The sequence below is a fragment of the Protopterus annectens genome, chromosome 1.part0 (genome assembly GCF_019279795.1).
Source record: "Protopterus annectens isolate FY-2018-M chromosome 1.part0, PAN1.0, whole genome shotgun sequence".
NCBI lineage: Eukaryota > Metazoa > Chordata > Ceratodontiformes > Protopteridae > Protopterus > Protopterus annectens.
In genome coordinates this window covers 1,805,953,725-1,805,979,113 of record NC_056725.1, presented here as the reverse complement: position 1 = coordinate 1,805,979,113, position 25,389 = coordinate 1,805,953,725, and the positions used below count along the sequence as shown (strand labels likewise).

Here is a 25,389-nt window from a genome sequence, read left to right as displayed (position 1 = left end):
CATTTGAGGAGATAGCAAACACCGATGCATCACCTGGCAGGACTATTATCAGTCACAAGAAGTTAGCATACCAGTTTAGCACAACATTGTTCAAGCATCCACTCCTACATTTTTCTAACAATGTCATCTTATTTTCCATTTCATTATGCAGCACAGAAAAGCAGAGAGACGAACTACCACCTCTACCACAAGAGGTTGGACAAAAAGGACCATCAACCCCATACATATTTCTCCTTTCGAGTAATAATCCTGAACAGCCTGGGTCAACTCAGCTGCGACCCTACAATTTCACCCAATCCACCACTGCAGCAGCATGTCCTGTGTCTGCATGTCGGCACTGTCAGATAGAAGTGGTGGCTCTCCACAGCAGACAGCCTGGAACACTGCAGTCACCGCCACATGCTGCAGCCCCAGCCACAGACTGTGCTGGAGGTGAGATGATGAGATGGCTTGAAACACAGACACACACACACACACACACACACACACACACACACACACACACACACACACACACCTATACAGGATTACTTTTCTGCCTTGAATCCAAGTGCCAGAACACCTCCTAGTCCCCATGTCCCTCAACTGGATAAAGCAAGTATCAGAGAAAGAACTAATGTCAGAAATCATGTACAGAGAGCAGAGATGAAAAATACTTACGCATGAGAAAGAAAAAGATGTCATCTTCTTTGGAATTATAAGGAGGAAAACTTCAAGACGCCATAACATTTTATAAGCCATGGCATTAACACAGCAGTGTGGTACAACCACATTTCTTTCCAATGTCATAATTTTAGTTGAAACAGCATACAAATTAATTCAATCATCCAGCTTGTTCCATGGCAAAAACCAAGTGGCACTTACTCTCTAGCAGATCCCCATTCTGATACTTCTCCTTTAAAGCTTGGTGCACCCAAGTATGAACTCCATTGTTGTCATACGCTATAATGTATATATAAAAAATCTTATTCTGGCTGCATCCCACTGAATACGCAAGCTCATTCACAAAATCCCAATAACTAGCCCTCATCATTTAATTTTAAGGCCATCTTCCATACCTTTTTAAAGCAAAGGCCTCTTACAGCCTGTCTGCCCAAGTTACATCGGAAACCAACAGTTTAACTGTAGTTTCCTCCAGTCACTGGAAAGTTTGATCTGTCCCATAAGCATAGCCGCTTACCTGGCGAAACTGAAATAAGCGGTACTAAAATGGGAGGTACTCAAGTAAAACAATGATCATATATACCACTAGCAAAATGTAGTACATTAAACATTCCAAAGTCTGCTTCACACCCCCCCCCACAAAGAATATGCAACAGAACTATAATACATGCGCGAGGACAGAGAGACAGAGAGACAGAGAGACAGAGAGACAGAGAGACAGAGAGACAGAGAGACAGAGAGACAGAGAGACAGAGAGACAGAGAGACAGAGAGAATGGTCCTTGCAAAGCCTGCTCTGGAACTTAAGAATCCAACTAGTAGTGCTTTGTAAAGCTATGAGCAGAGGACCCAAATTACTGCCTACAGAATACTTTTAGAATCCACTCCTTTCCAATATTTATTTATTTTGCATTTGTTGACCGGGCTAGTCTTGCTGGATATATGTCCATTTTCAGTAGAGGCCCGTGGAGATATGCTCCAAACAGTTCAAATAAGGTTCACATCTACAGCAGTACATATTTAAAATGCGAATACATTCACCGTAAAAAAAAAAAAAAATTTAGGTTGTCACACATTTATAAAGTACAAAAGAAATTCAAAATATTTGACTAGACTTAGTACAATTACTAATGCAGTTACAATTAAATGTTCAGAAAGAATAATAGCTAAAAAGTACAGTATAAATGTAGATAAAAGAAGGTAATATGGAGTAGCAGTTGAGTGATACATCTAGTAGTACAACAAGTCACTTTTTTGAGACTACAGTAATAAGTAAGAGTGTAATGGAGAGGTAGAATAGCAGTTGTTAAGATGAAATTGTTGCAGAGATGAGAAGGTAAGGTTGAGTCAAGTAACAAGAGCATGTTGGTCAGTCAGGTTTAGTACAGGGGCACATCCAATGTGTTTTGAGTAAGAGCTTAAGTTTATTTTTGAACAGAGTACTAGAGGGAAGTGTGGAAAGTTCGGAGGGAAGTCGATTCCAGGTTTTTCCAACAGTATTAGATAAGAGAGAGAGTCTCCAGCTCTACGGTTTGATTTATTGATATTTACAAGAAGTTTTTGTGAATATCTTAGGGACTTCAGGTTATAGTAGGGGTGAATAAGGTTAGATAGGATGGGTGTCTTGGCAGGTTGATACAGTATTTTATGGGCGATAGCAAGTTTATTAAATTTCAGCTGCTGCTGTAATTCAAGCCACCTTAGATGCTTTAGATTAATACAGTGGTGTGTTCTGAAAGGGTTACCTGTGGCAAATCTGGCTATATTATTGTAGGAGTTTTCAAATATGCTACTGAAGATTAAGCTCTGGTGAACTGTAACATAACTTTGCCTTGAATAGCTGTACCATGGTGGGAGTAAACAATAGCAGAAAACAAACAAATAGCAACTGTTTGCTTAGAGACAGGTTAACCCTTCTTGGCCTCCCAATCAGAAATAAATAGCTGTTCAGCTTTCTTGAGGGGCTTAGTTCTGTCACCTGTGAGCTGCCTGTGCACATCCAAGGTATCTCTGTTTTCAGGTTTTGGAAAGAAAACCTGGAGATTGGTGGCCTAACTAAGGGTAACTTCCGAAAGAATTTTTGGCACAAAAGAAGAATTATTGTGTAGAACACTGTCCTTGTGGAAAACAAGAGGAGACTGGCCCACCATGAAAGGTTGCAAGCTCAGACACTTACCCTGCAAAAAGCAAAACAGTTTTCCAAACTCAAATCAGCCCGAAAAGCAGGTTCAAAGAGATGGTCAATTTTTCAAGAACAAAGTTCAGACCCCCCCCCCCCTCAATGATCACAAAGAGACACGAGGGGATCCATGGGCAGACAAGCCAAGATGTGCATCTGACAAGGTGCATCTTGTAGCCAAGATAAGCCACAGCTGAATAGCTCATACTATTACATTGGAATTGCCACAGGAAGTAACAGCAGCAATTAATAGCAATCACGTTTTTCTGACAGTGGTTAGGCTTCCCTGGTAGGAGAAGCTTAGCTAATCTCCTGTCACAGAGTCAGAGGAGGGGGTTCTGAGATGTGGGAAGCTGCCAGTGTCAGGGTTGTGCAGGGACAGAACTATATGCTGCCACTTTGTAGATTCTTTTTTTATAAGACCCGTTGTTCCTACTATTACTGAACTGTCTGAGTATATTTCTTCAGCATTGCTCTTGCGCAAAATACTGATATTTTTTATGACGCTCTGTACACAAGATCAATGTTACTTTTGTGGTCTTTTCATGGATCAACATACCCGGTTTTCTAGCATCCATTTTTTGAACTGCTGGTAATGAGTGATCCATGTGATGTGTAGACTTCATCATTATTTTCTGTGATGCTGTGTGGCTCGTGTTTACAGTGTTTTTCAGACACTTCAGTACTGTAATGTTTGCACAATCCCACATTAGTATGTGTTTCAGTGTAGTCCTTCTGCCATTAGAATTTCACAACCAGCAAACTAGGTGTGCAACTGCTTCCAATTCTGTTTTACAAAATCTACACTTGTGTGTGTGCACGTGTGTGTCTGTGTGGGGGGCTACTTCTTACAGCTGGAGTTCTATTCAGACACTGAATTGTGGTGACTACCTATATCTTTCAAATATGGAATTTCAGAGTACCTGTAGTAGAAAATGACAGGAGCGTCCATAGGGCATTAAGGAAACAATCTTGAGCAATGGATCTAGAGGCAATGAACAGCTTGTAATGTTTCACAAAGTAGTTCAGATATTATCAAGACACCACAGCAGTCATCCAGTAGAAGTAGGAAAAGTCCAGATGGAATATACTTTAAAAACTCACACTCCTCAGACTAAAAAGCACAATTCAAAACGCTTCTTTTGAAGAAGAAATGCTGTCTGAATCAAAGCAGGTGTTTGCACAGAAGCAAATGACAGTATGGAACAGACGGACTAGAGGCTGATTGAGAGTAGGGGGTTTTAAGCTGGCCTATTCTTTGACAAGTGTGCTGATGAGCTGATGCATGTGCTTTCCCTCTGGTAGGGAACTTTACAGGCCAACTCATGAAAAAGGGAAATGGCAACATCCTGCATACCACAGGCAGATGTGGGTGTCACTCGTACACAACTCCCCTCAGTCATCACTTCCTAGTCCCAGGACTGCATCCACAAAGCATCCCAGGACTGCATCCACAAAGCATCCCAGAATGCTTTCAAGATAGTTTAAGGAAAAAATGTAAAATGTCTGGGCAGAATGCAGGTGCAGTCAAGTACACGAGATGGAATTTGGCAACAGATTTTGGCGGGGGGGGGGGGGGGGTTAAGTTTGCAAATGAGAAACAGATCACCTTTTCTTACATATTTTGATTTATTAACATAATACATGAGCTGCCAATTTACAGCCATGCCAAAAATTAGAGTGAAGAGATGACCAGGAAACTGACTAGTTCTAATAAAACTTTTGTTTCTTTTTGTGGACCATTTGCTTCCTTCATGTCCAATCTTCTGGGGGGGGGGTGACTTAAACACATTTAATTCACAAATTCCTCACTCAAAAACACAACTCCCATCAATAACATTTTCTATGACTTTTCACAGAAGGAGCAGTCTCAGAAGCACAAGCGTCTCCAGCATAAAATAAGCATCACAAAATGTGAAAAATGTCAAACTCCGTCCCACCACATCACTGACTAAAGGTAGAGTACTCAACTCCAGTCCTACCACATCACAGAAAACTTCTGATTGGATAGGATTCATCTACCTCAGAACTTGGAAATAGTACTCCTGCTATATACCCACATAAGCTGCCATGAGCAGTTTCTGGAAAGAAAACAGACAGCATTTTTCTCTCTTTCCTCCATGGTCCATCTCTGATGTACACTTTCATCTAAGAATACTAAATGTCTGCTTTACTAAAGGCACCTAAAAAACACTAAACACCTCAAAACATACAATGCAATTAGAGTCTGTAGTTTACTAGGATTACATAAAGCAGACCAGCTGGAGCATGCAAGCCAAGTAGAATGAACTAGTAATTCAGCAGCATAAAGAAAGTCTGAACTGGTGCTGTGCAAGTGGCATTTCATCACACTGCATTTTCTTAGTACTTCAGCCAAGTACAACAGTAGCATTGTAGTTGCTAACTTAACCATAAACTGACTGAAGCTCCTTTACAAAATGTACAATGTCTTCCTAGCCCTGGCACTTTTGTTTTTTTGCCTGACCCACTCTTCCCCATCTCCTCACTTAAAAGCATGCCATCTTTTGGGTGACTCGCATTATCCTCCTTTTCATCCCAGTTTGCTAATATTCAAACAAGTAGCACTCCTGACTTGAGTGAATTAACAGCCAAGCATCATGCTACCAACCCACACTTTATATTTGTAACACTTCCTTCAAAGCTGGTATACTGTAATTGTTCTCCACTAACTAAAGATAAAACTTCCACATCAGCCACAAGGACTTCATCTACCGTTTGCATTACTGTATAACAGAATGTTTGCCCCCCCCCCCTACATCCCTTTATAAATGCCTGTGTGAACAACATACTTGAAACAATATTCACATGTTGATAAGACAGTGCTGCATAATGAAAAAGGTTAACTGGAGTTCTGGTTTCATTCCTGCACAGAGTTGCCAGAAGAACTAAGCCAAGCATTATGGCTCCTTTTTGTTTTAAATTCTTCTCTTCCTGTTCTCTTCACTGTTCTTCTTTCGGCTTTTCCCGGTTAGGGGTCGCCACAGTGAATCACCTGTCCGCTCATGATTAGCGGTGGAGTTTTACGGTGTCAAGTTGCCAGCCAGGCACCCAACCTTCCACGGAAGGCGCACACACGCATGCACTCACACCTAGGGCCATTTTGGAGTACCTAATCCATCTGCAGCATGTCTTTGGGATGTGGGAGGAAACCGGAGCACCCGAAGAAAACCCACACGACCACAGGGAGGACATGCAGACTCTGCACAGAAGGCACCCCAGTCAAGGATCGAACCGGAGAGTCTCCTGCTGTGAGGCAATGCTAACTGCTGCACCACCGCATTCCAAGTTAACACGGACGCTATTAAATTCTACCCTGCCTTAACTATAACTTTCTATGTAAATTTCACCAAAGCTGGTCCACCTCTTCTGTGATACTACTTTCAGTTCAGGCTTCTCATACTGAAACTATCAAATTACAGTTTTTAGCTTTATTGGATGAAACTTTTTTTTCATTCTTCCTAATCATGGACTTTGGTCTTCGAAGTTCTACCAGTAAAGTACAGTTTTGTACCTACCATAAATGTAGATGTCCGATAGGAATGCATCTGCAGTCCTTACAAATGGGTAGTCCTGTCGTCAGGCAGCCCTTCGGTCGGCCGGATTCCAAAGTCTGGGTCTGGCTTCGGCTGGTGTCACACTTCACCCGACGTCATAGCTGCAGTTTTTCAGTTATAAAGGCATCAGCCGACGCCATCTTCCTCAGTGTTTCTTGCCCCAGATGCCAGGTGCCCTCCTTGATGGCTAAATTTGGATAAATGCCAATGTTTCCAAATAGTAGAGAGCAAACACATAAAATAAGCAAGTATGTATATATATATATATATATATACACAAACAAATACACCATAATAGATCCCCCCCAAGCTAGCTGAAGGATGGCAAATACCCTAGGAGTACCACAGAGGGGAAGGTGGGTGGGTAATCCTGACTGCAGATGCATTCCTATCGGACATCTACATTTATGGTAGGTACAAAACTGTACTATGTCCTTCAAGGATGCATCTGCAGTCCTTACAAATGGGTAGAATACCATAGCTAAACTAGGGGAGGAGGAAAAAAGTAGAGATTATGGTGTAGTTAGGATCCCTTGCAAAACAGCAGTGGCAAAACCTGCTCGGGATCCAGAGTATAAAGGTAAATTGTAATGCTTGGCAAATGTACGCACGGAGGTCCAAGTAGCAGCCTCTATAATGTCCTTGGTAGCCACTCCTCGTAAGAAAGCTGTGGTAGTGGCTGTAGCCCTTGTGGAGTGAGGCCTGATGTTCTCTGGAGTTTTCTTTCCATGGTAGGAGTAACAAAATCTAATGCAATTTCCTATCCATTTGGAGATTGTCTGTTTTGAAATAGGTTTTCCATCCTTTCCTGTTGCATATGCTACCAGAAGCTGGTCAGTTTTTCTATTGGACTTGGTCCTGTCCAGGTAGTAGCGTAATTGCCTATGTACATCCAAGGTATGCAACAGTCTTTCTCCCCTGTTCTGTGGGTTGGGGAAGAATGTAGGTAGGTGGATAGCCTGATTTAAAGACACTCTGGATACCACCTTAGGCATAAATGTGGGGTTTGTTCTCATGGACACTATCTTGATGGAAGATCAGGAAGGGTTGCACTGCCATTAAATGCCTGTAGTTCAGAGACCCTTCTTGCTGAGGTGATTGCCAGTAGGAAGGCAGTCTTCCAGGATAAGTATTGTAATTCTGCTGTTGCTGCTGGTTCGAAAGGTGGAAGTGTCAATTTTTCTAACACAAAGTTCAAGTCCCATGCTGGCAATGGTGGTTTCCTGGGAGGTTTTACATTCTTAATTCCTCTCAGAAACTGTCTGAGCAGAGGATGAGAGAAGACAGGAGGATCCAAGCTGTATTCTGCTGAAATAGCTGATGCATGTATCTTGATGGAAGAATAGGACAGGCCTGCATGGAAGAGCTCTGCCAAGTACTCCAGGATGTTGGCTATGTTTACTAGTGCCACATCTTCTCCTTTTGCAGTACTCCAAATGAGATATCGTTTCCATTTTGCTGCATAATTCTTTCTTGTTGAAGGTCTACGAGCCTCAAGGATTATGTCTTTAACCCTTTGGGATAAATCTGGGTTAATTGTCCTTATGTAAAGTTCCAGGCAGTTAGCTGCAGAGTTTTCAGGTTTGGATGCAGGATGTTGTAGTTGTTCTGTTTTAACAGCAATGGAATCAGGGGCAGTGTCCATATTTGTTCCCGAGACATGCTCCTCAGCAATAGGTACCAATGTTGTCTTGGCCAGTCTGGAGCTATCAGAATGATCCTTGGCCGTTCCTCTTTGATCTTCAAAAGCACCTTGTGCATCAAAGGAAGTGGTGGGAATGCATAAGCTGTCAGGTTTTTCCAACTGAAAGATAGGGAGTCCACCTTCCAAGCAAGTGGGTGGTACGTCCTTATGCAGAATTTCTTTAGCTGGTGATTGAGTGGGGATGCAAATAAGTCTATTTGTGGTAATCCCCATTCTCTTGTGATGGCTTTGAAGATGTCCGGATGCAGCATCCATTCGTGGGCATCTGTGGTAGTTCTGCTTAAAATGTCTGCCAGAATGTTTTCTTTTCCCGGTACAAAAATTGCTTGTAACTGAATGTTGTAGCTCAGAGCCACATCCCATAGGTCCAGTGTCAGCCGGCATAGAGGATATGAGTGTGTGCCTCCCTGTTTGTTGATGTACCACATAACTGTGGTGTTGTCTGTCCTTATCATCAACTGACCTTCTTGGAGAAATGGTCTGAATGACTGGATTGCCAATTTTACTGCCAGCATTTCCTTTAGATTTATGTGCAGGCGCAGCTGGTCTTGAGTCCATAAGCCTTGTATGCACTTGTCCAGCATGTGTGCCCCCCAACCGAGGTCTGAGGCATCTGTCGTGATGGTTTGGCTTGGTTGACTGTTGCAGAAGGGCAATCCTTTGTTTGATTGACAGGCCTGAGCCCACCATAGGAACTCTTGGTTCAGGCATGGGATTATTGGAATTTTGGTATCTAGGCTGTGCTTGTGTTGGGACCACAAATTCTTTAGGTACCACTGTAGCTTTCTCATATGAAGTCTGGCATGAGGGACCAGAATTATGCAGGATGCCATGAAGCCTAGGGCTTGCAGTACTTTTCTTGCAGTTAGATGGTTCTGCTTTGTTAATGCCAAGAAGTAGAGAGGTAGTTGCTCTTGCTTTTCTGCAGTTAGGAATGCCATTTGTTTTGACGTGTCCAGTTCTGCACCCAGAAAAGTTATTCTTTGGGATGGAGTCAGCCTTGACTTTTTTATATTGACTGTATATCCCAGGGCTTGCAGTAGGTAAATGACTCTTTGTAAGTCTTCTGTTAGTTTGCTTTTGTTGTCCGCTTGAATCAGGCAGTCGTCCAGGTAGGGATAAATTTGGATCCCCTGAAGTCTGCAATGAGCAATTACTGATGCCAGGCATTTCGTGAACACTCTGGGCGCAGTAGATAAGCCAAAGGGCAACGCTGAGAATTGATAATGCTCTGATCCTGCAAGAAATCTGAGGTATCTTCTGCAAATTGGTCGTATGGGGACGTGCAGGTATGCCTCCTTGAGATCTAGAGTTACCAGCCAAGACTCCTTGCCCAGCATGGGAAGAAGCTGCTGTAGGGTCAGCATTTTGAAACAATGAGGAATGTGTTTAAAGCGGACAGGTCAAGAATAGGCCTCCATTTGTTCTCTTTTCTTGGTACCAGGAAGAGTCTGGAGTAAAATCCCTTTCCTTGCTCCATAGATGGTACCTTTTCCACAGCTCTCATTCTTAATTGAGATATTTGCTTTAGAGCTTCTGCCCTTTGAGTAGGTGGTAGGTTTGGCATTCCTCTCTTTCCTGGTAGAGTATGGAAATGGAACCTGTAACCTTGGTCTATAGTTTTCAAAATCCATTTTTCCCTTGTGATGCAATGCCAGTTCTTGGAAAATAAGGTTAGCTTTCCGCCTAAGGGTGCTTCCAGTTGTTCCCTGGTAGGCGGTGCCACATCCAAGTCACTGTGATTGTGGTGTTGTAGTGGTGGTGGCTGTGTCCGTGCCTTGCTGGTTGTTACCTTGCCACTGGCGTCCCCTGTAGGCACCCCTGGATTGGTTTCTGCCTCTTGAACGCCTATTCCTGCCTCTCTGTGTCTTAGAGGAGTCTGGAAAGGACCAATTTTTGGAGGGCCAGTTCCTGCTAAACCTTGGAGGTTGAACCTGTAAGAAATCTTTCACTGTTTGTACAGATTTTGCCTTCTCTTCCATCTTCTTTAATACCTGCTGTGCATGGGGAACCAAATAAATTGACCTTGTCCATGGGTGCATCCAAAAGCTTAGATTTGACATGGTCTGGTAATGCCTGCTCATTCAACCATGCATGTCTCCGGATAACTGTGCCAGTCATGGCTGATCTAAAGGAAGCCTCCAGTGCATCATAGCCACATTTTAAAGAATGGTTACTAACCTGCTGTATGTTATGTACCATTTCCTGAACATATTTTTTATCTAGAGATTCTTCAGAGGACAGCTTTTTAGTTAACTGGTCAAGCATAAACTCTTGATATTGAATCACATGGAATTGGCAGTTCAAAGCTCTAGCTGACAAAGTAGCAGAAGTGTAAACTTTTTTACCCCATCTCTCTAAGGATCTGGATTCCCTTTCAGAGGGGAGGGGGTTTTTAGCAGATGTAATTGCTACAGCCTTAGGACCCTGGGAGATAGTCTCTGGATCTGCAAAAGGAGCCTTGTATAAATGGTGATGAGTGTCCGGGACCCTGTAGAACCTATCGGGCTTAGCAGGGGCCGGAGGTAAAGAGTCAGGAGCAGTGCAAGCATCATTAAATGCATCATCTACAACAGAAAGAACTGGAGGTATAGCTAAAGGCCTATGCTGTGGCAAATGTAGAAAGGTTCTAAGCCTTTTTCTGGAGTCTGAGAAATCTTGGCCCTGCCACTGAAATTGTTCCCTCATAGCATGCAAGGTTTCCCCAAAGGAAAATTCCTCAGGTGGAGAGGCTGAAGGAATGGACTCTTCAGCATCAGAGTCTTCGTAAGGGGAATAAGGAGCCTCAGGAGGGTCTGTATGTTCTGAGTCATCAGAGGAGTCATCTGTGGATACTGGTTCCGGGAGCTCTGCTCTAGGCCTCTTCTCTGGAGGTGGATGAGAGGCCCTGTCTGGATGAGGCTGGGAGCCACGAATTAAAGAAATGAGATCCTCAGCCAAAGAAAGCATATGGGAACTGGAGCTGGGCCTGTGAGAGGGGGGTTTTAACAGGCACCGTTTTTGAAGCTTTAGCTGCTTTAGCCCTGGCAAAGGCCTTAATAGACATGGCTGCAGGAGGCCTAGCAGCTCCACGTGCAGGGGTTGAAATATCCAAGGGAATAGAGTCTGATAATTCCTGAGAAACCGCAACAGAAGGTTGGGTTTCAGAAGCCGATTCCACCAGGCTAGAAGAGGCCTCGGTAGAAGGCATGTTTTCGGTCGGGGAAAGAACTGCTTGCTCGGTTTCAGCCGAAACAGAGACACTCGTGGTTGGCTTAACCGCGGTTTCGGCCGAAACTGCGGACCGCGAGTGTCGGTCCTTTTCCCTGCGTTTTTTGGTAATTTGTGAAGTCGGAGGGTCCGACGGCATGATATAAGCAAATTCAGAGCCGAAAAACTGTTCTGCAAATTCTGACCGACGTCTAAGCGTCCGTCGGTTAAAAGAAGCACAGGCTAGACAAGCTGCTACGTCGTGGTCTGGGCCTAAACAAGGTAAGCAGTAAGAGTGGAAATCTTTAGGAGGTATTTGTTTCCCACAAGTTACAGTTATTCACTTTTTCTGACATCGGCTGAGGCAAGAAAGAGTCCCCAACGGGGTACTTAGCTTTTTAGAAGTCTTCGAAGTAGTATTCGGTATGAAATCTCTGGTTCTGACCGACCGGCACTTGCGAACAGCTTCTGCTTCGGGCGCCACGCGGCAAGAAAGACTGAGGAAGATGGCGTCGGCTGATGCCTTTATACCCGAAAAACTGCAGCTATGACGTCGGGTGAAGTGCGACACCAGCCGAAGCCAGACCCAGACTTTGGAATCCGGCCGACCATTTGTAAGGACTGCAGATGCATCCTTGAAAGACATCAGGAAATTAACAGAATCGCTGCACATAAATCAAAGCATACAGTTTATTAACTGTCTGAATCATGGTTTTCAAAAAGACAACCCAAGCATACTTTCATAACCCTTCAGAAAAAAGGAGCACACCTCTTAAAATACTAAGAATCTTAACAGCCCCTTCAGGTATCTCATCAAGATTACAATTAACACAGTCAAGGATGCAGTCTCAAAGCTGGCTTCCTCTGTCCCCATGTTGGTAAACATACTGGTGTTGGATGGCTCAACAATGGTGACAGTTTAGACATTAGCATTCCCTTTACTTTTCAGGAGCTTCCAAAGCCCAAAGGTTACCAACAGGCTATTAATGCAGCGGAACATTTGAGGTCTAGCCACAAGACACTAAATTGTGAAATAACCACAGATATGAATAATTAATAAGTGGTTACAATCCACCTTGAGAAGCAGTCCCTAAATGTATTTATATATCCAACTTCGACTCCTTTCAATAAGAGCTTGAGGAGCAAGACTCAAGGTGCATTTATGCTTGCCCATCCAATCACACGGGTTACGCTTAAAATTGTTCAGGGAACTACTTTGTTTTAAATCCAAGGAAAAGTCTACACTATAAAAAAAGGATTCTCTGGAAGGGATCACCAGCAGATCCCATTTATATTTTGGGGAAAATTTAGACCTCAAATGGATGTCTATGGTGTTCTCACTTTTCGGAATGTGCAGGTATAAATATAGGACTACACTCTTTATGACTCTCTAGGCTAGACAGAGATCACCTCTCAAGAGTCAATAGAAACACAAGAGAGAATGTGCTTTGAGATGATCAGTGCAGCTCAAGGAAAACTCATCCTGGAATGTCAGTGAGGAAATACTGCAAATACTTGGATGCGATGCTTAGACAAGGAAAAAGGTGGCACACTTGTGAATGCAGCGCAGTGATTATATGTCAAAATTCTGGAAAAAAAAAAGACAAACCAGTTAAGCTCCAGAGTGATGTGTGATCCAATCTTAAACTGTTAAGCAGTCCCTGCTAAAGTTTTTAAGCTTGGGTCTAGCACTAGGCAGTTAAATCTGACGGTACTGACCAGTAAATGATTGCGGCAATACTGCTGTCCAAAGGAATAATATGTCCCTTCCTCTTACAAAGTAATAACTCAAACTCAAATACACGGTCGCTATTGTCAACCACATACTACAAGAAACAGACCAAACAAATGAGGGAATACGGACATTCTATGAAAATTGGACAATTGACAGCCATGTGACTTATTGCCTGCATCTGATTTATACAGACATCAACTTGAAGATCAAAACATTCAAGAGGAAAAATATGCCTTTAATAAAACCATATCAGCTTGGGTCCAATGCTTGCAAAACTGCTCATATCCCTGTTAAGTTCCATTATAATGCACTCCATTACAAGCATAGTTCAGAGGATCTGTATTAGTTCCCCCCTTGTGCAATGGGATTGCTACAATGGTTCTCCATAACTCTGGCTCAAACCTAGTGCAGAGGCAAAAATTAAATACACTTAGTATTGAGTTTACAAGACAGTGTCTGGTACTTATAAGAAGGCAACCTGGTACGTTATCAGGACCAGCAGAGCTAGCGTTTTTGGCCTTGGAGAGAGCACTCAGGACTTTCTCAGAAGTGATCGGGGAGCAGAATGGACATGCTAATTTGTTATGGAAAGTTGGGGAGGAAGGCAGTATTAACGTGGATCTAAATTTGTTAGCCAACACGTTGACTATGTCCTCTGATGAAGAGTACACCAACTCCGTGCAATGTTGGGCATTTGTTCTAATGTTTTTGACACAGCTGAAGGCAGCTCTGTGGTTGTCCTCAACATGGGTGGCAATTTTCACTTCACATATACCTTTGGAAATTTTGATTTTTGCTTCAGAGTTTTTAAAAATCTTTTTGAATTCTCCTCTAGCTGGCTGGGTATTAAGTTTGCATACGGAGACAAAAGTTTCTTCCTCATTATAGTTATCTTGAAACCATGTTTCAGTAACTATACAGGCTTTTTTTTTTTATTTACATTTTCAAGATTTATGAATACCTGCAAAGTACAGTTGTGAAAGGAACTTGAGCAACAGCCTTAGTTACAATGGATATATCCTACCATGGATATAATAGTCAGCCAGCTTCCAAAGCTTCAGGAGACCTTCCATGGCCCCCAGACATCAGGCAGCTCAAACTGAGCTGACTTTACAAGTTTGGGTGCCAAGCCCTTCAAAGCTTTCAAGACAACAGAGAAAGGGAGGCTGAGACCTGAAACGACAATGCTATAAACAAAATGCTCCCACCCTGGCATAAACACCATACCGAAACACAAGTAGAATGGAGGGAGGGAGCCACTACTGCAGCACTGATCACTCGACCATCTGTTATGGTAAGTTTACTTGCACACGTACTATGGCAATCACATTTCATAACTGCTGCAAGTAGCCATAGTTATATGGATAGGTTACCCTGGCTTACTACATTTGGAAGGCTGGAGAATAGACCTAGCAAAGCCTGATCTAGAACTACAGAAGGAATGAAGCTTGAAACACCTTGCAAACATATGTATAGGGGACGAAGCTGTTCCTTCTACAACACATCTAGAATTCAACCATTTCCAAAAATATCAGATGAAGCAAAGGTGCCGATGGAGTAGGTCTTGACTGTGACTGGAATAGTTTTGTTATTGCAAGTATAACAAAAAGTAACAGCCTGAGACTACCATTTGGAAATAGTCTTTTGACAAAGGTTGTCCCTGCATTTCTTGCCAAGTAACCAGAAGTGATCCAAAGACCTGAAAGATTTAGTTTTATCAAGATTGTCTATGGACATCCAAGGTAATGAGTATCCTCTCTCTCTCATTTTATGTTCAGTAAAGAAAATGGGAAGATGGATAGCTTGACAAACTTGGATACCATTTTAGGCATAAAAGAATTAGTACTAAAAACGCTGTGCCTATGGAAAATGAGACAGGGCTGACTCACCATAACAGCTTGCAACTCAGATACCCTTCTTGAAGAGGTCAGAGCAAATCAGTAAAACCTTGTCCCAAGTTAAGAACCTCAAGCAAGCCGGTTTCGCTGTTCAAACTGAGCAAATGTTAGTTTCTATAAACACAAAATTAAGAACCAAAGGAGGGGACACTTTCTAGGAGGACTCTTATGCAAAACCCCTTTCAAAAACATTTTGACACAAGACTGCATCGAAAGGAGGATCCATGGACAGACATGCAGCAATTGTCTATAAATAAACCTTGACAAAGGAACATGCTCAGAAGTGGCGGTCAAGGGCACAACATACACAAATGCCGTAGATATAGCCAACCTGCTCCAACCTGCTGGCAAACATGTTCAGTGAAAACTTCACCCCCTTGACTTCCCATCAGTAAATCAGGACATCCCCAGGACCTTCCCCCTCCCCTTGACTTGCTCCCTACAGATATCACTGCCCTCTCAAAGGCAAAAAATACAGCCTCCATGGAACGCAACAACATCCCAGGCTAAATCCTATATGAACTCAGGCAGGAACTTGCAGCATCATTAGGCACCCTATTCAACCAAAGCCCGAGTACTGGCTTCATCACAGCCACTGTCATCCCTTTACACAAAAGGTGGAGCATCCACTGATCCAAGAAATTATAGACCCATCAGCCTAACTAGTCTGATCTGCAAGGCCATGGAATTGGTTATCATGGACCTCATTAACAAGGACATTGGCAACCTCCAAACACTCAATCTCATAGTATGGTTTCATCAAGGGGGAGTCATGCCTGTTAAATTTGGTTGACTTCTTTGAGACCGTCACTAAAGCCATGGACGAGGGGAAGACTGTGCACATCACCTACCTTGAACTGGCCAAAGCCTTCAATACTATTCCCCACTCTGGTATAATAGATAAACTCTCTCAACTAGGCATCAATTTGTATGTTACCAGAAGGGTAGCAAACTGGCTCACTGATGGAACCAATTAGTCAAAATAGGGGAAGCTACCTTAAGCAGTAAACCCATAACGGATGGAGTACCCCATGGATCGGTCTTGGGGCCTCTGTTTGGGATAAACTTTTCTGAGGGGTAGGCCAAAACCAGTGGGCCATTGCTGACCAAGTCTGCAGAGGACTGGAAGCTGGGTGCTGTCATCAATTACACTAGTGATGTTGACATCCTCCAAAAGGGTCTCACGCAAACAAATGCCTGGTGCCAGACACATGGCCTCAAACTGAATACCAAAAAAAGGCATCATCATCCACTTTAGGGAGAGTGACATCCCCACAAATTATCACATCAATAACAAGGTCCTAAGCATGCAGTCAGTCATGAGAGACTTGGGCACCTGGACTGATAGCAAACTCTTGACCACCATGTTGCCTCCATTGTACGGAAAGCTTTCTACGTGGCCCACCTCATTCGTAAGGGTAACTCATCCAGGGACAAGGAGGTCATAACATCTCCTGTATTCTTCACTTGTAAGACCCACTGAGTATAGTGCCCCTTTTGGCATGTACCTCACAAAGCACATGCAGCAGCTGGACAAACCAGAGATTCCTCACCAGAAGAATCCAGGGCTTCAAACATATACCCTATACAGATAGGCTAAAAGCCCTGTCCCTCTACTCAATCTCATGCAGACTCCTCAGAGGTGACCTCTATCTGGCATTCAAAGCAATCTTATAACTCACCTTGACGAGACTGCTGCATATCTGCAAGTCAAGCTCCAATGGAGTAAACTTCACGCGTCATCTCAACCTGGTCTGTGACATCAATAGGGCTTGTTGGCTGGACAGATTTGTGCCATACACCTAGCCTTGCTCCCCTTCCATCTGGTCTCTTGCACATACACAATATACCAACAGTCATTCGGTTCACCACTGGGGATGCACAAGCCAGTGCATTTCTTTGTGCTGGTCCCAAGCCCGGATAAATGGGGAGGGTTGCGTCAGGAAGGGCATCCGGCGTAAAATTTTGCCGCATCACACATGCAGAAAACTGATTATTTTATTTAAGGGGGAAGAAAATATCCAAACCTACTTGGTCCTATGTGAAAAAATAACCCCCCCCCCTTATTAAATCATGAAGTAACTGTGGTTAATCACATTTTTGGGAAAGCGGAGTTCAATTTCGCTAACCACACCCAGGCCTGATTACTGCCAAACCTGTTGAATCAAGAGATCACTTAAACAGAACCTGTCAGACAAAGTGAAGTAGGCCAAAAGATCCCAAAAAGGAAGATGTCATTGCTGCGATCTAAAGAAATTACAGAACAGATGAGAAAAAGTAATTGACATCCATCAGTCTGGAAAAGGTTACAATGCCATTTCTAAAGCTTTGGGACTCCAGCGAACCATGGTGAGAGCCATTATCCACAAATGGAGAAAACATGGAACAGTGGTAAACCTTCCCAGGAGTGGCCGGCCTACAAAATTACCCCAAGAGCGCAGCGACTACTCATCCAAGAGGTCACAAAATAACCCAGAACATCTAAAGAACTGCAGGCCTCACTTGCCTCAGTTAAGGTCTGTGTTAATGACTTGACCATATGAAGGACTGAGCAAAAATGGCATGCATGGCAGCGTTCCAGAGCTAAAACCACTGCTGACCAAAAAGAACATAAAGGCTCGTCTCACTTTTGCCAAAACACATCCTGATGATCCCAAAGACTTTTGGGAAAATATTCCATGGACTGACTAAACAAAAGTTGAACTTTTTGGGAGGTGTGCGTCCTGTTACATCTGGCGTAAAAGTAATGCAGCATTTCAGAAAAAGAACACCATGCCAATAGTCAAACATGGTGGTGGTAGTATGAGGGTCTGGGGCTGCTCTGCTGCTTCTGGACCTGGGTGACTTGCTGTGATTGATGAAACCATGAATTCTGCTCTCTACCAAAAAATCCTGAAGGAGAATGTCCGGCCATCAGTTTGTGACCTCAAGCTGAAGTGCACTTGGGTTCTGCAGCAGGACAATGATTCAAAACACACCAGCAAGTCCATCTCTGAACGGCTTAAAAAAACAAAATGAAGGTTTTGGAGTGGCCTAGTCGAAGTCCGGACTTTAATCCAATTGAGATGCTGTGACATGACCTTAAAAAGGCGGTTCATGCTTGGAAACCCTCCAATATGGCTGATTTAAAACAATTCTGCAAAGAAGAGTGGGCCAAAATTACTCAACAGCGATGTGAAAGACTCACTGCCAGTTATCGCAAAAGCTTGACTGCAGTTGTTGATGCCAAGGGTGGCACAACCAGTTATTAGGTTTAGGGGGCAATTCCTTTTTCACATAAGGCCATGTAGGTTTGGATAGCTTTTTTCCTTAATAAATAAAATCATCCCTTAAAAACCTCATTTTGTGTTTACTTGGGTTATCTTTGTCTAAAATTTATATTGGTTTGACGATCTGATACATTTAAGTGTGACAAGCATGCAAAAAAATAAGAAGAAATCGGGAAGGGGGCAAATACTTTTCCATGGCACTGTAAATAAACACACACCTATTTTTTTCCAGTGGAAGAAAAGCTCTTTGAACTAAGGTGTCTAGCTGACATCCCAGGAATCCAATTATATATGCAGGAGTCAAGAGAAACTTTTGAATGTTCTCTTACAGTCCCAGTTTCTGCAAAAGAAGTCTCACCTGAGAGATTCCTGACAGAGAGAGACTGTAAATATAAGCAAATCATCTAAACACGCAATGAGCTATAATCAGAGCTAGACACTTTGTGAACACTCCCAGTGCTGTGGATAGTCCAAAGTGTAAGGCAAAGAATTGCAGAGGTTTGTGTGTGCTTGGATCACATTAAGAAGTGTCTAAAGACTGAATGAAGAGGAATGTGATAAGCATCTTTTATGGGATCATAATAGACTTCTAGGCTAACTACTTAACAGCCCTTACAATCCTAGCCAATATAAAATAGATTTTACCCAATATATGGCCCCTAGGGGCTAGAGGATGACATGGGTTTGTGCTTATACCTAGAGTATCTTGCAGACTGCCTCTGTCTATAATGAACACAGGTACTACCCCATGTGTGAATTTGATTCTCCTTCCATTGATCCAAACTGCATCTGAAGAGGTCCAGGGAAGAGCTCTGCTTAATATGAACAGGAATTCTGATAAAAATAAGGGGCAATCTCGGAGACGCATCTGTCTCTCCAGCAAGTTTTGTTCAAGTCGCTGACCAAGATTAAGACCCCAGAATCAGGTGGCCCTCGTGCGGTTTGACTTGCGAAGATGTAGCAGCTCTATCAGGGCTGGATGTGAGAGTACCTTGTAGGTCAGGCATATGTCACTCATTAACAGATGGTGGAACACAGAGTAAAAGGGATAGGGCATTTAGTCTACTCACATAATACAGGGTACAAATACATCCTTTGTGAGGAATCTCAAAGGTCATTCCAGCTGCTCAAAGTGCCTTGTCAAGCATATGCCAAATGGCACATTGCACTCTACTACTGGTCTAACGACGACAGAGTCTGGATGCCATACCTTTACTTGTAAATTGTGCCATACAAGACTTCATCACCACTATGGACCACATGGTGGTCAAAGTTCAGGCTACTATCTGTATACCTAGGTCTCTCGCCTCTGAATCTACTCTTAGGGGTCCGATATTGATTTTGTGATATGCAGGGGTACCAGACTTCTCAAAGGATATAATAATGCACTTTTTCACATTCAGTTGTAGGCCATGGTTCTGGCACCAATCATTTGTCTTATCTAGACCCTCCTGAAGGATACCTACATCACTGGGGGATTTAATGCTTGCCCCCAGCTTGCAGTCGTCTGCAAACTATCATCCAGAGGTATTCCACATTACCCTCGACTTCAAAGAAGTATATTCCGAACAGAAGTGGTCCCAGCACTCAGCTTTATGGCACTCCACTAGTAAACTGGCTCCTTGCTGGATCTGGATTCACCTACTTTAACCATATCCCCTGTCCGTAAGTCAACTGGCTAGCCATCTGGTGACATTAGGGAATTATGTCCAGTTTCTGCGAGTTTAACAATACACGAGAGTATGGGATTGTGTCAAATGCCTTGGGCAAGCTGAGATAGGTGGCATGTACTGTTTTTCTTCCTTAATCCATGGTCTTAGTGGCTCTCTCAAAGAAATCCACCAGCTTCAGTAGGCATGACCTGTCGTTAATCAAACTGGGTTGGGTCCAGTATCAGGAAGTTTCCCATGTCATTATTTATTAGGTCCATGATTAGTATTGTACGTTCATATAGTTAAGTACTAGGCTATCTGCCCAAGGGCATCTATAAGCCTAGCCAAAATGTGTTGGCTTTCGCCGCCCCCTTAGATTAGTTCCCTGTGACTCGGTTCAGCAGAGCCATTAGTTCCCTGTGCCTCTGTCCAGCAGAGCCACTGCAGTGATCCCCGGAGTAAATTTGGTTTCCCATCCACTCGTCAAGGTTTCTCTTGAAGAGTGTTAGTGAGGAGCTCTGCCTAATGTAGATTGGAATCCTGTTCCAAAGCATGGGGAGTCCCTGGGACAGGAATCTATCCCTCCAGCACGTCCTATTTATTGTTGTGGTGAGGTTTAGATCCCTAGAGCATGTGGCTCTCAGGGAATTTTTTTTTTTTTTTAAGTGGAGCATGTCCATCAATTCTGGGTTGGACATGGCCTTGTAGGTCAGGCAGAGATCACCTCTGTGTAAGCGGTATGCAACTGAGTACAGCTGGAGTTTCTTCAGGACGGGCTGCATAGGGCATATGTTTGAGGCCAGTAATCCTCTTGGTGAGGTACTTCTGTGGTATTTCCAACTGTTGCAGGTGTAAGGCACATCCCAAATGGGGCGCTGTACAAATGATGAGTCTGATGAGTGATGAGTAAAGGGGCACAATAACCTCTTTTGTTCTACATGTGAACCCTTTTGTGATTAGGTGGGCCACATAGTAGGATTTTCTAACCACCTTGGCAATATGATTATCAAAGGAGACATTACTATCTACTTGGGTCCCCAGATCCCTTATCACATTTTCTGCATTTAGGGGACTACCACATATGCGGTAGTTCGCTGGTACTTTGTTTTTTCCAAAGGGGATGACTATGCACTTTTTGGCATTTAGCTTGAGGCCATGATTTTGACACCAGGTATCCATCTCAGTGAGACCCTTCTGGAGGATGTCCGTATCAGCTGGAGAGTCAATTATGGCCCCCAGTTTGCAGTAGTCTGCGAACTTGGTCAGCCATAGTCCTCCTGTGCTAGCCTGTACCTCTGAGAAGTACATAAGAACAGGAAGGGTCCCAGGACTGAGCCCTGGGGGACGCCACTTGTAACTGGTTTAGAGTCGGACCTAGAGCCTGCAACTCTCACCGTGTGGGTTCTATCAGTGAGACAATTGGCAACCCATCTCGTGACGTAGGGGTTTATGTTCAGGCTGGTGAGCTTGTCTATAATACCAGAATGGGGAATGGTGTTGAAAGTCTTTGTGAGGTCTAGGTAGGCTGTGTGGAACTTCTTTCCCAAGTCTAAAGCCTTGGTAACTGTCTCAAAGAAGTCCACCAGGTTTAGGAGGCATGATATGCCCTTAAAGCCAAACTGGGTAGGGTCCAATGTTTGAAGGTTCCCAATGTCTCTTAATTAATTCCATGATGATGCGCTCCATAGCCTTGCTATGCTGTGGTTAAACAGACATCCTAATGGGCCTGATAAAGCCTGATTTAAGCTGTTTAAGAGCACCTGGTATATCATCACGCCCCACTGAAGCAGTGTATTTAGCTTTAGAAAGCGCAGTGGTAACCTGTTCTTTGGTGATGATTGGTAGTGGAGCGACGGAGGGCATTTCTTTGGGGTAATGGAGAGATGAATTTGTCAGCCAACAGATTTACTATATCTTCTGGTTGAATATAAAAGTGATGTCATCTACAATTAATTCCACATATTGTTGGGTATTGCCTTTAACACTGCAGACATAAATGAAAACTGTCTTAAGGTTATCCTTAGCTTTGGAGACTATTTCTACCTCCAAGTCTGCTTTCAGAGATTCACTAGTTCTCCCGATTCACTTATTTACACTACAGAGGGACTTTTTACTCTGTTGTACACATCCCCTCTTTCTTCACTAGAACTTCCTTTTGTTGTGCAACCTATGGAATACCAGGGTGGCTGGTTTTTGCAGTTTAACATGGGTTTATTTCGGTCTAGTACTGCTGTTTCTACACAGGTGTTTATGTGGTCATACAGGGCTTTTTGTACACCTCTGCATATGTTTGTGTTTTCTGATTTGGGAGAAGACTGAAAACTAGCTAAGCAGTTCCTTAATGGGGGTTAATTCACCTTAGAGAAGTTCTTAACATTTTTAGGATTAGGTGTGTGGGGGGGGGGGGGGACTAGTTTTATCTTTACTTCAAGATCAGACCACAAAGCAGTCTCGTACCGGTGAGGATACCATAGTGAGGTGGGTGCAACACTCTCCCATATTTGCGAGTACCAGACCTAGGATATTTGTTTCCCTAATGGGAGTGCAGACAAGCTGCTCCAGGGCACTTGAAATTACAAATACAAGGAACCCTTGGGTCTGCATGTTACTAGTCATGTATGCTTGCCAATTAATAGTGGGGTAGTTAAAAATCATCCATGAGTATGGTACTGGGCTGGATGCCGGGTGATTCTAGTAACCTCAGGTAGATGTATGGGTTTCCTGGTTCATGGTGGGGGACCTGTAGCTAGCAAGAATATAGTACTGGATTCTTCCCATGGTTAGGTGGGCAGTGAGTAGCTCAAACATCTCATATTCTTTGACCAGCCTTGAGGTGTGCTTACCCATTACGTAGATAGATACACCTCCACCTTTTGCTACTTCATGTTCAGTGTATGGTTGGAATGTACGAGAGGCTTTATAGCCCTGCACTGCCACAGTGCTTTCTGTGGCTTTGACCCACGTTTCAGTAACTGCACAGACGTCAACATTCTCCAGGGTGGGGAGAGCTTCTATGAAGTGCAGTTGCTTGCCGAGACTCCTACCGCTGAGTAGGAACACCTTTACCATGTCCTGAGTATCTTCTGTTATGTTGGAACGTTTGTCTGTTTAGTAATACCTTAAAGGCCCTATAGGTATGTATAATGTTTTGGCCAATATCCAAAAGCCTACAGGTAACAGATCAAGACCATTCCTGGCAAGGCAGAGTGGCCTGTCAATGATGTCCTCCCAGGCTGAGAAGTACTGGACCCCTTTGGAATGACACCAGTAACTAAGCCCATTGTTACAGTCAATAACATTCTGCTAGTACTGTGGTATCAACCTTGGAGACTGTAGAATGCTGCTCAATACCATGCTCATACCCGACTGTGACCGTCAGAACTCAATCATCTCTCTTCATATAGTCCAAGGGAGGTACATCTCAGGTGATTCACATCCACATGGACTATGACAGTCATACTGGTACTTGTGGACCCAAGTGCCTGCATGATCGGCAGATCCTGACACCTGACTGGTAACTGTGGCCTTCTCTTTACCTAGACTGTTAAGGGTGGAGATCAGTGTTTCTCACAATAGTCTCCTATGACCAAAATATTGGGCTGTGGAGTGTTTTGCTTTATGAGCTTGGTAGTTGAGACACAATGAGATGTGGTTGTGTGTGTTGTGATGGGAATTGTCTTGTCTATATGCATCTGGAATTTGAGGAATGCGGCCGAGAGGTCTTTGAGGTTTGGGTAAGTTACATGTGAGCACCTCTGCATATGTGGGTCTATGTGTGTGGTCCTTTGTGGGTGGGTGAGTGATGTGTGAGTCGCCGACAACCCGCTTGCTGCTTTTTGGGTCTGTATGTGAGAGAGTCTAGCCTCCACTGTCAATGTGCAACTGCATCTCTCACATACTGTGTGTGTCTGTTCAACAAGTATGTGGTTGTCAGTATACATAAGGCAATTACTACATTGCCTTAGGATGTCCATGTCCACCAAGTTAGAGGTGTGTGTGGGGGGGGGGGGGTGCCCCCTTCCATAGTCACAGGTCCTAATGTGTACTTGCAAGGGATAGGAGCGCAGGGTGTCTGTAGCCAGACAAGGGAAAGTGCTTACTTGGTGCAATCTGCAGCTACCCCAACCAGCAATGCTGTCCAGCGCCCACACCACATGCTGTCTTAAAAGCGACAGTCCCAACTGCTACAATAAGGTAAAGTACACCTAAACAGTCCCAACTAAATGTGTAAATGTTGTTCACCATGCAAACAAGCTGTCCAGCGAGAACCACGTGTTTAGGGAAATTTCAATTTCTGGCGATTGCTTATATATATATATATATATATATATATATATATATATATATATATATATATATATATAAGGTGTAGCAGTCGCGTGAACAGCAGCTTTGTGCAAATGTGAGGCTTGTATGCACTCCCATCATGCTCCAAGGTCAGTCAGTGAGCTTTCTACTAGCAATTCCCAGCAGAGAGGTAAAATCAGCCCTCTCCTGCCACAACAGTACAGACCTTGACTCTCTTAAATGCAAGATGGAGTCCAGTTGTTAAGGAACTGCAAACAGTTGCTTAACACTAGCCAAGGAACACTAGATGCAATGTATTTTAATGCAGGAAGCCACGGTGGTGCAGCGGTAGCGTTGTCACCTCACAGCAAGAGGTTCTCCCATTTGATTCTTGGCTGGAGCGCCTTCTGTGTGGAGTCTGCATGTCCTCCCCATGGCAGAGTGGCGTTCGAAAGACATGCGTGAATGGGCTTGCCTTCGTTGAAGGTTGGGCGTTGAGCTGGCATCTCGGCACCGTAAAAATCTACGGCCAATCATTAGCAGACCAGAGTTCCGCTGTGGCGACCCCTAACTGCTGAAAGAAGAACAGCAGCAGCCCTTACATCAGTTTGAAAATGCAAGTTTAAACTTTTTTTTCACACTTCTTTAAAACAGCACAGCAAACTTTCACAGTACAATGAAAATAAGCAAGGTTTCTAGAGGTCTGCCTCTATAGAGGGCTCTGGCACAGCGAGCAAGTCCGTGCAAGTGCGCCGAATATTATAATCGGCACTGAAAATACAGAAAACTGACTAACAAGCCCTCTGCCAAATAAAACTACTCCGCTAAGCCCTTGTGTGTGCTTCCCAACTCAGACAAACACCTACTGCCACCCACCAGATGAATAATCCCAGGCCTTCTAATGTAAAAATACAGAAAGTGTGTATCCGTAGTGAAATGCTACCACAAACAAACTCAAGGAAAGGCAAGGAGTAATTTATGATAACAGCAGTGAATTTTAAACAGCTTATAAAAGTGTGATTATTCAATAAAAAGTACTTCACATTATAGAAATAAGCCAAGAGCCACTCAACTGTGCAGAATTTATAAAGGCACTAAAAATAAAGAAACTTGAAAGAGAAACAGATAACACGTTGTGAATGACATTCTGAATTTGGGCACCACCATAAAGTTTAGGAAAAAGAACCAGAACTGGTCTCCAAGCCTTTTCTTTCTTGGAACCCCTTGACATTTTTTCT

General features: G+C 43.5%; 1 protein-coding gene and 1 non-coding gene across 2 annotated transcripts in view; both read right to left on the bottom strand.

Annotated features, from left to right (window-relative positions):
* TCP1 (t-complex 1) overlaps positions 1-25,389 on the bottom strand; it is a 1,162,065-nt gene that overhangs the window by 1,078,178 nt on the left and 58,498 nt on the right. The gene's annotated exons all lie outside the window — the stretch shown is intronic.
* LOC122802409 lies at positions 1,080-1,217 on the bottom strand. Its single transcript, XR_006364924.1, has one exon. It is a non-coding gene; the product is annotated as a small nucleolar RNA SNORA29 (small nucleolar RNA).